Below are 16,896 nucleotides of genomic sequence, written 5' to 3' on the forward strand. Positions count from 1 at the left end.
GGGGAGCAGACCCAGAGAGGTGCAGTGGAGGTTAGAGGGAGCTGACCCAGAGGGGTGCTGGGGGTGCACTGTTGAGGGTGCACTGGGGGCAGGGGAAAACTCTGTACATATTGCACCAGAGGGTATTCCAAGGGACTTGGTACCTTGGCCTGCTGGGGCTCAGCTATGTCAGAGCACCTGCTGGATTGTAGGGGTGGGAGTGTGGGAGGGGGCTGTGCCATGTGAGCTGTCACCCTGATCCAGGGCCCTGCCTGCTGGAATGCGGGTTTCTGAGGCTCGCCCAGCTAATCCCGGGTCCCTCTCCCTGTGCAGGATTAATGGGGATTAGGGGGCTCTGCTGCTGGAGCCCCTCCCAAATGCTTCTCATTCCCCAAGCCTGGCCCCATGGCCACCAGGAAGGATCCTGTCTTGGACCGACTTTTCAGGGAGAGCTGTGCCTGGAGCAGGTTTGGGGGAAGTACCCAGGGAAGAATTGGGCAGGGGCTTGGAGAGTGCAGAGGAGCCACTTGTGAGCACACAGCTAGTGTGAGCCCTGTGCAAGGGACCTTTGGCAGGAGAGTGGAGGCGGCTGGATGTGTTTGTCCCGACAGTCCTGCCCTGGCCCCCATGCTTCTTCCTTCCCCCTGCTCCAGTCTGTCTCCTTCCCTCACTCTTGAGCCTGCTGGAGCTACCCCCCTGCCCTCGTCCTCCCATCCCTCCATTTAGGCTCTGCTGCACCAGGGTGGCCTCCCCCCTGCACTCTTAATTAGAGGCCCCAGTATGTGGCGGGGGGGTTGCATCTGCAGGAGGCTCTCGTCTTTCCTTAAAGGGCAGAGATGGGGGCACTAGCTGGTAGAGACCCCAGCAGCCCGCAGGTCCTGCCCTCCAAGATCCAGCAACACCTGTGCAGAGATTTTACTCTGCACCCCGCCACTCCCCTGGTTAATTACCTCACCGTTAAAAGTTTGTGCCTTATTTCCGATCTGAATTTGTCTAACTTCAACTTCCAGCCATTGAATCATGTTAGGCCTTTGACTGCTAGATTAGATTAGATGCTTTTGTGCCTTGTGACACATGAAGCAACCCAGTGTTTCCACGTCTATCTGGTTAATACCACATTTCTTTCTCCATTATAGTCAGTTTCCAAGACAACGACATCTTTTTCAATGGTTTTTGTGACATTTTGGGGTCCTCGCAGACCAATAAGGGGTTCTGTCACTGCCTGGCCTGTAACTTAGGGCCTTTGTGCTGTGCTGCTATGTTTCAATTCCTTGACACCTGCAGCCTGCCCACAAACACAAGGTCTCACCCTGGCTCTCACGAGCCTAGTTACTCTTTGCAGGGTGACACAAACCACCCTTCCAGTCCCGGGTCTCACCTAATACATTCTCCTTGAGTTCTTAATTACTTGACATCTGGGCTGAAGGCACACCAGAAACCTGCTTGGGATAAAAATAAACAAAAGTTCATTTAATAGAAAAAACACAGATTGAAAGAAGAAATAGTAAAGGGAAAGCAAACATATATAAGTTACACAGAAAATAAACATAAAGACACAACCTCAGGCTTTACGTTTTCATATTAAATAAAAAAATGTCTAATAAGAATTACCTATTGCCTTAAAACAATTTCCCAGTTTACCCCTTAGCTATAGGAGGGAGCTAGCATATGTCTTAGGGGCCTGGGGGAAATCCATCAGAAAGATCGTTGCAAGATCTGCTGCGAGTTCCGCCCAAGAACACTTAAAGAACCGGAACAGCGGCTGAAGGTGATCCTTATGGAGGCAGCTTTGCGCCCCCATTCCGACCTGGGTTTGAGAGACCCAACCCCTGTGGCAGTGTCCTCAACATGGAGCACCTCAGCCCTGAGGAAGGACTCCTCCAGGGATGCTCGGTACTAGCATGGCTCCTCATGGGGCCAATCTGATAGTAGGCACTGCTCTCACTCGCCGGTGCCTCCAAAAGAAGAAAAAGCCAGACCGTTCTCCTCCCGCTAAGCCTCGATAGGTGTGATCCCAGGCGGGCCACTCTCCAGCGTCTCCTTTTGGGGCCATGTTGACTCCTGTCCAGGTGAGGCAGTTGAATCCGGCCCCACCTCAATCTCCGATGCCTGCACAGCAGCTTCAGCTCCCATCTACGCCGGAAGCATACCAGGCCGCCAGAGATCTCCTCCACTTGACAGCACCATTCTCACCTGCCAGGGAGGAACCCTCAGCACCAATGGAGACCATCCTCTGGTGCATTCTAAGGGAAAGCCTGCTATGATGTCGAGGCGCTCTCCTTCGCTTTATCCATCGGCACCTACACACTCTGACACAGAGCCTTCCCACTCCCAGAGCTCTCAGCGTTCAAGGCACCAAGGATCGGCTCCTCCATGGTCTTCAGTGTCTGAGAGCTTGGAGTTGGAGCCCAACTCCTATCACTCAAGTTGGAGCAGAAACTGTAGAGTGACGTCGGACAGAGATGGAAGGGAGCATCAGGTGTGTGCCTCCGCAGTGGTAGAACCCGCCTCAGTGGCCCTTCTGGACTCCCTGGGCTTATCACCACAGCCAGGGAGGAACTCAGGGCCCATGCTCAGCGACGTCTTCAGTTGCTTCTGCCACATTTGTGCCACCTACCCGGCACCTATGGTCCCAACACCTTTCCTTACGGCACCGTCATCGACTCTGGCACTATGCTTGGCTCTGACTTCGGCACAGCCTTCACAATAGCGACACACCCGTCTCCCACACCTGCACCATTGTTGACGTCGACCTCGATGCAGGCACCTACAGCCCAGGTGCCGATGTCAGCAGCAGGTCGTGTGTACAGGTCTTTGTTGCAGTAGCAGACAGGATGAAGGGCCAGCCTGTTTCAACACAGCGCATTTCATCCTGGATTGTGGCCTGCATTACCAATTGCTACAATCTAGCAGGGATCCCAACGCCCCCGATGACGGCGCACTCTACAAGGGTGCAGGCTTCATCAACAGCTTTCCTGGCTCAAGTCCCCACCCAGGAAATTTGCAGGGCAGTGACATGGTTATCAATATACACTTTCGCCGCACACTATGCAGTTACTAGGCAGGCCAGAGATGATGTGGCCTTTGGTAGAGCAGTACTCCAGTCAGTGGACAGCTCTGACCCCATCTCCTAAATTTGCTTTGGAGTCACCTGATTGGAATCGACATGAACAAGCACTCAAAAAAGAAAAAACGGTTACTGACCTTCTCATAACTGTTGTCCTTTGAGATGTGTTGTTCATGTCCATTCCAATACCCTCCCTCTTACCCCTCCGTCAGAGTAGCCAGCAAGAAGGAACTGAAGGGGTAGCAGGTCGGCAGGGCTATATATTAGGCCCCATGAGGGCGCGACTCCAGGGAACGCCCAGGCTGACCCGACGGATGCTGCTAAGGGAAAAATCTTCCTGCCATCGTGTACGTGCATGCGCACACACCTGGTTGGAATGGACATTAACAACACATCTCGAAGAACAACAGTTACAAGAAGGTGAACAACCATTTTTTACCTACTGCTATGAAGGACTGTGAATGTGTTTAAACCTTTTGTTCTCCCTTTGGGGTGTCTGCACCCTGATTGTCACAGTTTATTATGTTACTTCTTGTCCTCCTCTTTTCCGTTTTCCACCAAGTTGTATCCAGGAGCTTATCTAGGAATGTCTTTTTTTTACACCTGTACAACATTCCCAAACCAGTTCAGCCTTCTCTCTTGAATCATTGCCTCTAAAGTATTTTGACCAGTCCTTAGCAACACTTATTTTTTCCACCAGTGGACATGAAATATTCTCTGTAAGCATCTCTGATGAAATGTGTTAAATTTCCTGTTGCAGGCTTCTAGCATTTGCCAAGTTTCAGAAACATGCTACAATGTGGGTATCACAATAACATTGTAGGACTTCCATGGTTCATGTGTGAACCTCCTTATTTTTCCAAATATTTGCCAGTCTTGAAAAAGTCCCCACTTGCCTTCCCAATTCTTGCTTTCATCTCCTTATGGAATTGGCCATCAGCACTGACTGTGCTTCCAAGCTGTATTGTTATCCGTGGTTTCTGAACCCAAAGCCATTGGTAAGTTTTACTCTTGGTGAGGCGATGACAGGAAATAAATCAGTGGGGACACAGCTGTCCGACTGATAGATGATTGATACTAGAGTGCGTTCACTTAACACTTTATTTAGTCTCAAGTACTTACATCCGCAACAGGTTAATTAAACACCCCAAATTACCCTCAGATTAACCTCCCGGGCCACACTATAGCAGACCTTAAGGTGGCCATCCTGCAGCAAGAAAACTTCAGGACCAGACTTCAAAGAGAAACTGCTGAGCTTCAGTTCATCTGCAAATTTGACACCATCAGCTCAGGATTACACAAAGACTGTGAATGGCTTGCCAACTACAAAACCAGTTTCTCCTCCCTTGGTTTTCACACCTCAACTGCTAGAACAGGGCCTCATCCTCCCTGATTGAACTAACCTCATTATCTCTGGCTTGCTTGCATATATATACCGGCCCCTGGAAATTTCCACTACATGCATCTGACGAAGTGGGTATTCACCCATGAAAGCTCATGCTGCAAAACATCTGTTAGTCTATAAGGTGCCACAGGATTCTTTGCTGCTTTTACAGATCCAGACTAACATGGCTACCCCTCTGATACCTCAGATTAATATTTACCCAGGGTTTTGAGGAGGTCTCGAGTGAATAACTGTAGATGTGCAGTGGCTAGCTTTCCATCTGTAGGGGAAGTTGAGAGGTGTCAAAGCCTTCAAGTGTCCACCAATCTCAGATTTCTTCCTCTTTATATATCCAATTTGTTAGTATTACACAGCTTGTTCATCAAAAAACAACAACTGCTGAGCAGAAGCTAAGTTAAGTGTGGAGTTTCCCAACCTGTAGTTTTCCAGCCTGTCAGGCAGGGAATTTTCTATCAGTTAACCAGCTGTATTTCACATAGCAATATTTAACAATTGCCAGACTTTCCATCTTTCAAAACCGCACGCTTCGGCAAAAGTTCAAGTCAGGAGGGCACAGGGTCATGTTTACTCCTCATGGTCACTCTCGTCCTCTCCCCTCCTGGTCTGTTAGTTGTGCTAAGGCTTCAGAAATGGCCTTTCTAGCTCCTTTCAGTGGTGAGCATGTCACGGAGTGCACAGGCTGGGTGCTCTGGAGCCACTCTGAAAGAAGCAGTGAGAGATAAAAAGGCATCTTTTAAAAAGTGGAAGTCAAATCCTAGTGAGGTAAATAGAAAGGAGCATAAACACTGTCAAATTAAGTGTAAACATGTAATAAGAAAACCAAAAAGGAGTTTGAAGAACAGCTAGCCAAAAACTCAAAAGGTAATAACAAAATGTTTTTTAAGTACATCAGAAGCAGGAAGCCTGCTAAACAACCAGTTGGGCCCCTGGACGATCAAGATACAAAAGGAGCACTTAAAGACAATAAAGTAATTGCAGAGAAACTAAATGAATTCTTTGCTTCAATCTTCATGGCTGAGGATGTTAGGGAGATTCCCAAACCTGAGCTGGCTTTTGTAGGTGATAAATCTGAGGAATTGTCACAAATTCAGGTGTTGCTAGAGGTGGTTTTTTAATTAACGGATAAACTTAACAGCAACAAGTCACTAGGACCAGATGTCATTCACCCAAGAGTTCTGAAAGAACTCAAATGTGAAATTGCGGAATACTAACTATGGTTTGTAACCTGCCCTTTAAATTAGCATCTGTCCCCAGTGACTGGAAGTTAGCTAATGTAACACCAATATTTAAAAAGGGCTCTAGAGGTGATCCTGGCAATTACAGACCGGTAAGTCTAACGTCAGTACTGGGCAAATTAGTTGAAACAATACTAAAGAATAAAATTGTCAAACACATAGAAGAACATAACTGGTTGGGCAAAAGTCAACATGGTTTCTGTAAAGGGAAATCGTGTCTTACTAATCTATTAGAGTTCTTTGAAGAGGTTAACAAACATGCAGACAAGGGGGATCCTGTAGACATAGTGTACTTAGATTTCCAGAAAGCCTTTGACAAGGTCCCTCACTGAAGGCTCTTAACGTAAATTTAGTTGTCATGGGATAAGAGGGAAGAGCCTTTCATGGATTGAGAACTGGTTAAAAGACAGGGAACAAAGGGTAGGAATCAATGGTAAGTTCTCAGAATGGAGCGGGGTAACTAGTGGTGTTCCCCAAGGGTCAGTCCTAGGACCAATCCTATTCAACTTATTCATAAATGATTTGGAGAAATGGGTAAAAAGTGAGGTGGCAGACAATACTGAACTGCTCAAGATAGTTAAGACCAAAGCAGACTATGAAGAACTTCAAAAAAGATCTCACAAAACTAAGTGATTGGGCAACAAAAAGGGAAACGAAATTTAATGTGGATAAATGTAAAGTAATGCACATTGGGAAAAATACCCCCAACTATACATACAATATGATGGGTCCTAATTTAGCTACAACTAATCAGGAAAAAGATCCTGGAGTCATTGTGGATAGTTCTCTGAAGACGTCCACGCAGTGTGCGGCGGCAGTCAAAAAAGCAAGCAGGATGTTAGGAATTATTAAAAAGGGGATTGAGACTAAGACTGAGAATATTGTATTGCCCTTATATAAATCCATGGTACGCCCACATCATGAATACTGCATACAGATGTGGTCTCCTCATCTCAAAAAAGATATACTAGTATTAGAAAAGGTTCAGAGAAGGCCAACTAAAATGATTAGGGGTTTGGAATGGGTCCCATGTGAGGAGAGATTAAAGAGAATAGGACTTTTCAGCTTGGAAAAGAGGAGATTAAGGAGGGGTATGATAGAGGTATATGAAATCATGAGTGATGTGGATAAAGTGAATAAGGAAAAGTTATTTACTTGTTCCCGTAATATAGGAACTAGGAGACACCAAATGAACTTAATAATCAGCAGGTTTAAAACAAGTAAAAGGAATTTCTTTTTCACAAAGTGCACAGTCAACTTGTGGTGATGGACGGCAGGAGAGAGATCACTTGATCATTAGCTTTTAGGTTCACTCCCTCTGGGGCACCTGTCATTGGCCATTGTCGGTAGACAGGATACTGGGCTGGATTGACCTTTGGTCTGACCCAGTACAGCCATTCTTATGTTCTTATGTTAAGTCAGACAGGACCCTCTGTAGTGTGACTCCCCTCCCAGGGCACACTCTCACTAGGGCAAAGCTCCTTGGCTTCAGTGCCTCCTTGGGTCTGACCTTGGACCGTTCAGCACCCCTGTTCCATGCCATGAGCTCCCCACAGTGAGTCAACTGGAATAGGACATCTGGTGAAGCCTTGCACCCCCCCAAAAGGGTCATGTACCCCCAACTTCATAGCAGGGACACTCAGCCAGCGAGGTAAAACAGAATGGTTGATTAATTGTCTAGAACACAGCATAGAACAGATCTTGTTAGCACAGAAATCAGGAAGTTACAGCAAAGTCCATCTTGGGGTGGGATCCAGAGCCCTGGGCTCTCTCCCCAAGTTTCAACCAGGAAACTGACCAGCTTCTAGCAGCCCAGCTTCAGTCACGCACAGCTGCTCTCCTCCTTCCTTTGTCTTTTTTCTGAGCAAACAGATTGCCTGACCTCCATCTCTCACTTTGTTCTCCAGCACCGCCAGCTGATTCTTGCAGAGAATGACCCCCAACCATCAGGCTGCCAGGGGAGGGTCTGCCGAAGCCACGGGACCAGCGGACCCTCCGTAGGCAAGCCGCCGAAGGCAGGCTGCCTGCCGTGCTTGGGGCGGCAAAATGCCTAGAGCCGCCCCTGCAGGCTACAGAGTGTCAGCCATTGTCTGTGGTCACATGATGGCAGCCAGATGGCAGTCACACCTGCCCACTAGGCTTCTCTATGACGATCACACACCCTTGTCCCACCACTTAAATACTTGAATAACACATAGGGGAACCCAAAGCACAAATGCAGTTTTCAGACAAAACATTAAGAACATTCCCACTTTGTCTCAGCATAACAATTGGTATTCCAGCTGTGGGCAGTGGTCCAGGAATGTTACTGGGCTCTGAGCTCCCAAAAATCTCCCCTTCCTACAATATGGCCTGGTTAATGAGTTTGTAGTCTTCACCAAGTCTTTCAATGATCATGACTTTCATTTTCTTTTGGCTGATTTTGAATCCTACTTTGGCATCTTCACATTTGACATTGATAGTAGAGTCTTTTTCATGGCATCACGATCTGCATCCAACAGAACAATGTCATCTGCAAAGTCAGATATTTCTCCTACTCCACATAACTCTTGTATCTTCCTTTGATGTTGCTCTGCACATCATGTGATCTACCACAGTGCAGAAAAGAAGAAATGATAAGATTCAACCTGGCTTCACTCCAGTGATATCAAACTCATCCATATCTCCACTTACTGTTCTTACACAGTATTTTGAAACTTTCTATAACGTCTTGAGCAATGACGCTATCTTTCTAGGAAGCCCATATTGTTGCAAGAATGTCCATAGTGACTCTCTGTGAATGCCCTGGAACGCTTTTGTGAAATCTTTGAAGTTCAAAACTAATCTTATCTGGTAGGTGTGCCATTTCTTAGTCAATCATCTCCAGGTAAAGATGTGATTTACACACAATCTTTTCAGTCTAAATCCTGCTAGCTTATTGTGTTTTACCTATAACCAGTTTGATTTGATTAAATAGTATACTAGAGAACACTTTCCCAGGTGCTAGAATCTTTTGTTCCCCATGTAGGTAATGTGATATTCCCTTGTTTCTACAGCCAAAACTCATCTTAGTCCTTTCGGCCATAGCATTGCACTGGGAACTTGTGATCACTGATTATCCACCAGTACCCCCAAATGTTTTTCAGAGTCAGTGCTACCCAGCATAACATCCCCCATCCTGTAAGTATGGCCTGCATTCCTTGTTGCTAGATGTATGACCTTATATTTGTATTTAAAAACATATTGTTTGCCTGCCCTCAGGTTACCAAGTGATCCAGATTGCTCTTTATCAGTGAACAGTCCTCTTCATTATTTACCACTCCCCCAATCTTTGTGTCATCTGCTGCAAATGTAATAATAATGACTACGCATTTTTCTGAGAAAAATGTTAAATAGCGTCGGGCCAAGAACCAATCCCTTCGGGACCCCACTAGAAACCCATACGCTCTATGAGGATGGGTATAAACATTTAGGCTGGAAATTAGAAGGTTTCTAACCATCAGAGAACTACAGTTCTGGAACAACCTCCCAATACAGGTAGCAGGGGCAAACAACCCAGCTAATTTTAAAATACAATTTGATAAATTTATGAACAGAATTATATGATGAAGTTACCTGTAATAGCAGGACTCTGGACACAGTGATCCAGTCCTATGTGCTATGATTGCTCATTTAGATAGCATTTAATCCCCTGGATGTGTGCCAGATTGTATTGTGCTGGAAGGGCACAAGGCGGTGGTGGTAGGGAAGGGGGCATGTTTGAGGGGCACCTCTAAGGTGTAGGAATGAAGGGACTTTGTGGGCATACTGCACCACGTCTTGGCTAGCAGCTTTGCCCTCCACCTGATTATCCCTGGTCCCAGTAGGGCTGGAGTGGCTGTGCAGAGGGAAAGTGGTAACCAAGGAGCTGTGAGGGGTACATTTATCAGCTGGAGGCCCAAGTGTGAGGGGAGGCACACTGCAGACGCTCTACTCCTCTTTGGGGGCTAACAGGGGAAAGGGATTCTGCACAAACCTGAGACCATCCCATGGTAATGACACTGGAGCTCTGAGACGTGAGAACTGACCCATTCTCTTCCTCATCCCCTCACAGTCTACCCCAGTTTCTGTTGTGGAATACCAACAAGCTCCCTATGCATGTGCTCAAATGACTCCAAAACTGCACCACAAGCTCTACTCCAGCCCCTGATATGGCACCACAGTTTTAAGACAATTTACATATATATTTTGAAAATTGTAAGCAGCTCATTTTGAAGGAGGGGCTGTATATCTGAAACTGTTGTTGAAATGACCAGTTGGCACCACAAAGTCTGCCTTTATGCTGCAGCATACCAGTTGTCAAGACAACCTCCCTGTGCATGTGGGTTTTAAAGCATTTTGAATATTAACAATTAAAACCCTAACATTGATATCACATAATTTTCTAAGGGCTGCTCTATGTCAGGAACCCCTTGGTAAACAGCCCCAATTCGGCTCAGTGACCCACTCTGGAGCCCCACTGAGGCAGAGCACTTTTCAAGCAGTCTGAGTCAGCATGTGGATTTTGCAGCACTTAGAAAAATTGGCTGTTAACAGTAAGTAACTCTCAACATTTGCTGTTATGGTGCTACTCCCTCACTCTAACAAGCAGGTGAATATTGAGTAGGGGTATGTAGGAGGTATGACCTCTGCAGGTGTCATGAATGAGACAGTTACTGAATACTGTGTCCTGTTCTGGGCTTCAGAAAAGAGGTACAAGAATGAGCAGCTGAAGTCTGGAAAACCTGCCTTATAGTGAAAGACTAAAGGACCTCAGTCTGTTTAGAGGTGACTTGATCACAGTAACAAATACATGCATGGGGAAGAGACTTCTGAGAGCAGGCAGCTCTTTAATCTCCCATTCAAAAAGCAGATCAGGGTGCAGTGGCTGAGAGCTGAAGCCAGACAAATTCAGGCTGGAAATAACATAAGAACATAAGAACGGTCGTATCGGGTCAGACTAAAGGTCCATCTAGCCCAGTATCTGTCTACCGACAGTGGTCAATGCCAGGTGCTCCAGAGGGAGTGAACCTACAGGCAATGATCAAGTGATCTCTCTCCTGCCATCCATCTCCATCCTCTGATGAACAGAGGCTAGGGACACCGTTCTTTACCCATCCTGGCTAATAGCCATTTATGGATTTAACCACCATGAATTTATCCAGTTTTCTTTTAAACACTGTTATAGTCCTAGCCTTCACAACCTCGTCAGGTAAGGAGTTCCACAAGTTGACTGTGCGCTGTGTGAAGAAGAATTTCCTTTTATTTGTTTTAAACATGCTGCCTATTAATTTCATTTGGTGACCCCTAGTTCTTGTATTATGGGAATAAGTAAATAACTTTTCTCAACGTCACTCATGATTTTATATACCTCTATCATATCCCACCTTAGTCTCCTCTTTTCCAAGCTGAAGAGTCCTAGCCTCTTATAATCTTTCCTCATATGGGACCATCTCCAAACCCCTAATCATTTTAGTTACCCTTTTCTGAACTTTTTCTAGTGCTAGAATATCTTTTTTGAGGTGAGGAGATCACATCTGTACACGGTATTCAAGAGGTGGACATACCATGGATTTATATAAGGGCAATAATATATTCTCAGTCTTATTCTCTATCCTCTTTTTAATGATTTCTAACATCCTGTTTGCTTTTTTGACCGCCTCTGCACACTGCATTGACATCTTCAGAGAACTATCCACGATGACTCCAAGATCTTTTTCCTGACTCGTTGTAGCTAAATTGGCCCCCATCATATTATATGTATAGTTGTGGTTATTTTTTCCAGTGTGCATTACTTTACATTTATCCACATTAAATTTCATTTCCCTTTTTGTTGCCCAATCACTTAGTTTTGTGAGATCTTTTTGAAGTTCTTCATAGTCTGCTTTGGTCTTAACTATCTTGAGCAGTTCAGTGTTGTCTGCCACCTCACTGTTTACCCCTTTCTCCAGATCATTTATGAATAAATTGAATAGGATTGGTCCTAGGACTGACCCTTGGGGAACACCACTAGTTACCCCTCTCCATTCTGAGAACTTACCATTGATTCCTACTCTTTTTTCCCTGTCTTTTAACCAATTCTCAATCCATGAAAGGACCTTCCCTTTTATCCCATGACAGCTTAATTTATGCAAGAGCCTTCAGTGAGGGACCTTGTCATAGGCTTTCTGGAAATCTAAGTATGCTATGTCCACTGGATCCCCCATGTCCACGTTTGTTGACCCCTTCAAAGAACTCTAATAGATTAGTAAGACACGATTTCCGTTTACAGAAACCATGTTGACTATTGCTCAACAGTTTATGTTTTTCTATGTGTCTGACAATTTTATTCTTAACTATTGTTTCGACTAGTTTGCCCAGTGCCAACGTTAGACTTTCCAGTCTGTAATTGCCGGGATCACCTGTAGAGCCCTTTTTAAATATTGGTGTTACATTAGCTAACTTCCAGTCATTGGGTACTGAAGCCGATTTAAAGGACAGGTTAAAAACCTTAGTTAATAGTTCCACAACTTCACATTTGAGTTCTTTCAGAACTCATGGGTGAATGCCATCTGGTCCTGATGACTTGTTACTGTTAAATTTATCATTAATTCCAAAATCTCCCCTAGTGACACTTCAATTTGTGACAATTCCTCCGATTAGTCATCTACAAAAGCCAGCTCAGGTTTGGGAATCTCCCTATCATCCTCAGCCATGAAGACTGAAGCAAAGAATCCATTTAGTTTCTCTGCAATGACTTTATCGTCTTTAAGCACTCCTTTTGTATTTTGATCATCAAGGGGCCCCACTAGTTGTTTAGCAGGCTTTCTGCTTCTGATGTACTTAAAAAACATTTTGTTATTACCTTTGGAGTTTTTGGCTAACCGTTCTTCAAACTCTTCTTTGGCTTTTCTTTTTACACTCTTGCACTTAATTTGACAGTGTTTATGCTCCTTTCTATTTGCCTCACTAGGATTTGACTTCCACTTTTTAAAGGAAGTCTTTTTATCTCTCACTGCTTCTATTATATAGTTGTTAAGCCACGGTGGCTCTTTTTTAGTTCTTTTACTGTGTTTCTTAATTTGGGGTATACATTGAAGTTGGGCCTCTATTATAGTGTCTTTAAAAAGCGCCCATGCAGCTTGCAGGGATTTCACTTTAGTCACTGTACCTTTTAACTTTTGTTAAACTAACCCCCTCATTTTTGCATAGTTCCCCATTTTTAAATTAAATGCCACAGTGTTGGCCTGTTGAGATGTTCTTCCCACCACAGGGATGTTATATGTTATTATATTATGGTCACTATTTCCAAGCGGTCCTGCTATAGTTACCTCTTGGACCAGCTCCTGCACTCCACTCAGGATTAAATCTAAAGTTGCCTCTCCCCTTGTGGGTTCCTGTACCAGCTGCTCCATGAAGCAGTCATTTAAAGTATCGAGAAATTTTATCTCTGTATTTCATCCTGAAGTGAATAATTGAAATCCCCCACTATTACTGGGTTCTTAATTTTGATAGCCTCTCTAATTTCCCTTAGCATTTCATCATCACTATTACTGTCCTGGTCAGGTGGTCGATAATAGATCCCTAATGTTATATTCTTATTAGAGCATGAAATTTTATCCATAAAGATTCTATGGAACATGTGGATTTGCTTAAGATTTTTACTTCATTTGAATCTACTTTTTCTTTCACATATAGTGCCACTTCTCCCCCTGCACGACCTGTTCTGTCCTTCCGATATATTTTGTACCCCGGAATGATTGTGTCCCATTGATTGCTCTCAGTCTATCAGGTTTCTGTGATGCCTATTATATCAATATTGTCCTTTATCAAGAGGCACTCTAGTTCACCCATCTTATTAGTTAGAGTTTTAGCATTTGCGTACAAGCACTTTAAAAACTTGTCCCTGTTTATTGTCTGCCCTTTTCTGATGTGCCAGATTCTTTTTTATGTGACAGTTTATCATGTGATCTGGCCCTTACATTATCCTCTTCCATCCTCTGCTCCTGACTATAACTTGGAGATTCTCTATCATCAGAGGACATGCATCTGAGGAAGTGGGTATTCGCCCACGAAAGCTCATGCTCCAAAACGTCTGTTAGTCTAAAAGGTGCCACAGGATTCTTTGCTGCTCTATCATCAGACTCTCCCCTAAGAGAAGTCTGTGTCCGATCCACATGCTCCTCTGCAGCAGTCAGCTTTCCCCCATCTCCTAGTTTAAAAAATGCTCTACAACCTTTTTAATGTTTAGTGCCAGCAATCTGGTTCCACTTTGGTTCAGGTGGAGCCCAACTCTCCTGTATAGGCTTCCCCCATCCCAAAAGTTTCCCCAGTTCCTAATGAATGTAAACCACTCCTCTTTACACCATCGTCTCATCCACGCATTGAGACTCTGAAGCTCTGCCTGCCTACCTGGCCCTGCGCGTGGAACTGGGAGCATTTCTGAGAATGCCACCGTAGAGGTTCTAAAAGGTCAGCTAAAAGTTTTCATCAGTGAGGGTAATTAACCTTATACAGCATGGTGGATTCTCCATCACTTAAAACCAGTAAATGGCTAGTGGATAGTTTTGCTAAAAGCCTTGTTCTGGATCAGCCAGGCTTTCTGGGCTGGATGCAGGAGTCACTGGGTAGGATTCTCCAGCTGGGTGATGCAGGCGCTCAGACTGGCGTATACTGTGCCTCACTTTTGCCACTACTGAAGCAGCTGGACCCCACACCCTCTGCCCCACACATCAGGCTCCTGTGTGATCTCCCCAAATCCAACTGGTCTGCCACCCCTTCTCACAGCCTGCTGTGCTCTGCTTTGCCCACTCATCTCCTGTGCCGCTCATCCAACCTAACATACTCTCTTCACGCCTGTTGCTGGGAGCCACTTTGCTCCAGGAGCTCCTTGCTTTATGTCCAATCCCTCTCTGAGGATGGACAAGACAAAAGAGCAAGGGAGTGGAGAAACAAAACAAAGGGAGTGGAAAGGAGGAAGAAGATGGATGAAGGGAGACATGCCCATCAGGTGAGGTGTGTGCAGCTGGGGCTGGGTCCCAAGGCTGCTCCAGAGTTCATGATGCCTGCAGCTGCATGGATTCTGTAGCTGGTGGCAGGAGAAGGGGATCCTGTTACATGGGGGTACTTCCAGCAGCTGGAGGGGCAAGGAGAGTGAGATGGGAGGGAATGAGTTCCCTATGAAATGCACACAGGGCTCTAAGGAACAAAGCTCCCACTGTGGGGAAGTGCCTGGCTACTTCAGTGCAAGCCTCTCCCAGTAGGGGGACCTGCAGGAGTGCTGGCCATTGGGGGAGCTCCTGGATACTTCAGTGCCCTTCTCTCTCACCAAGAGGTGTTCTAGGGAGCATGGCAGGAGAGGTGGGGGGGGGCACTGTGGGGAGTAGGGCAGGAACTCAGGTTTTGGAGGGAGGGTGCAGCAGGGGCCACTGTAGGGAGTGGGGTAGGAGCCATGGCTGTTGGGAGAAGGCAGCATGCAGCCCTGTAGGGCACGGAGCAAGAGTGCTGGGCGGGGGCTCCCCATTACTCTAGTCTTAGCCTCACAGCAGGAGAGGGCAGTGGTGAAATTGCTGCTAGGGTCTGGGCTGCCTGAGGGGCTAACGTGTGACCCAGGTTAGGAGGCTCCTAAGAGCTGTTTGCAGCCCCAAGCTGGGCCCTTTCCCTGGCACTCGTGGGGAGCTGAGGCCCCAGCCCCAGTGTGGGGAGTAGCTTCAGCTACAGAGCGTGAACTTCACTGGGCCTGTCCCAGCTGCCTCCCTTTTGCCTCCTTTTCTGGGGTCTGTTCTCCCCTTCGAGCTCTGAGCGGGGGATGAGCTCGAGGCAGCGTCTCCCGGAGGGGATGTTCTTGGGAATGGAGCCATTAGTTCTTGGGAATGGAGCTGCAGGGAACTGGAGGGATCTTGGGGCAGCCTCCCCACACAAACGAGAGCCCAGGATATTGGGCCAGGAGCCCTGGGTTCAAGGAGCAGGTTCTGAACCCCCCAGTGCCCCTGATGCTCTGGCAATGCTGGCTTCCCCTGCCCCTTCTTTCAGGGCCCAGCAGTTGGCTGAGCTGGGGCTCCTCTCCTGGCACTGCCACAGAGAAGCTCACAACCAAGGAGTCTTTCTGAAAGTTGTGCTGTAGCCCAGCTGGGAGCAGGTGAGCAGGCTGTGCTGGCCTGCAGCTCAGCCTGTCCCTTAAGCCTGTGACAGCCCGATCCTCACTGCAGCCCTGGCCAGAGGTCTGGGAATGCTGGCACTTGAGACCCTAACAGCAGGATGGGATCCTGAGGTGCAGGAGGAGTGTTTCCAGCCCTTATGTCCCAGAGAGCTTAGTGGGGTGCTCAGAATAAGGGTGACTCTCCTGTCCCCCTTGAAGTTGGGTCACTTGCAAAGAGACCAGGAGGAGGACCTCTGGGCCCCACCTGCAGCACCAGGCCCCCCGGCAGTGCTGCAGGGGGGTGACCAGTGGGAGAGGGCAATGGGACGTGCTGGCTGCTCAGTGGAAGGTGAGGAGCAAGTCCTGGCTAGCTGCTTTCCCTGCAGCTTCTCTGCGCTGGGGAGAGAGCAGCAGGTGAGTGCCAGCTTGTGCTGCACTGTGGGACACGCTCACGTCCCCCAGGCTGGGCTTGGGCAAGGACACTGGGGTAAATCTGTGGAGTTCATCCTCTCTGCCCAGTGGCCTTTCCTGGAGCAGGTCCCAAGACCACCGGGGGCCTGGACAGCACAACAATGGACACCAGAAACAGGGACGCCACTAAACTAAGAACATGAGTAATAACGGCCTGACCCATGGCACCACCAGCAGCACAGCAGCCCCTATTGCTGCAGTGGGGCCAGCTCCGAATGAGGGCAGTAATGCCCGTTACTGAGTTCCCACCCCACTTCCTGCAGCACCCCCAAGTGCTGGGGCGAGCTCTGACTCCAAGCGGAGAGCACCTCTGTTTTGAGCCTCCTGCCTCCAGTTTGGAAGGAAGGAAGTGCTCCCACCATCCCTTGGAGAACACTGCACTGATCACCCATGGGGGAGGGGTATCGATTTACCTCTCCTAGGGAGGAGTATCTGAGCATCTCAGTATCTATGAAGTGTTTACCCTCCTAAGCCCCTTGCAGCATCCCCGCTGTATAGATGGGAACAGCAGCCCAGATAAGCTGTCATTCGCCTGTGGTCACACAGATAGGCTTTGGTGGTGCATGGAATTGGACCTGGGCTTCCTGAGTCCTAGCTTAGCCCACTAACTCCTGGCCATCCTGCC

The 16,896-nt window shown here is 47.0% G+C and overlaps 1 protein-coding gene across 1 annotated transcript in view; it reads left to right on the plus strand.

The window, feature by feature from the left end:
- DCHS1 (dachsous cadherin-related 1) overlaps window positions 1-16,896 on the plus strand; it is a 155,412-nt gene that overhangs the window by 30,832 nt on the left and 107,684 nt on the right. The window lies entirely within an intron of this gene.

Source organism: Gopherus evgoodei, unplaced genomic scaffold (assembly GCF_007399415.2).
Source record: "Gopherus evgoodei ecotype Sinaloan lineage unplaced genomic scaffold, rGopEvg1_v1.p scaffold_49_arrow_ctg1, whole genome shotgun sequence".
NCBI lineage: Eukaryota > Metazoa > Chordata > Testudines > Testudinidae > Gopherus > Gopherus evgoodei.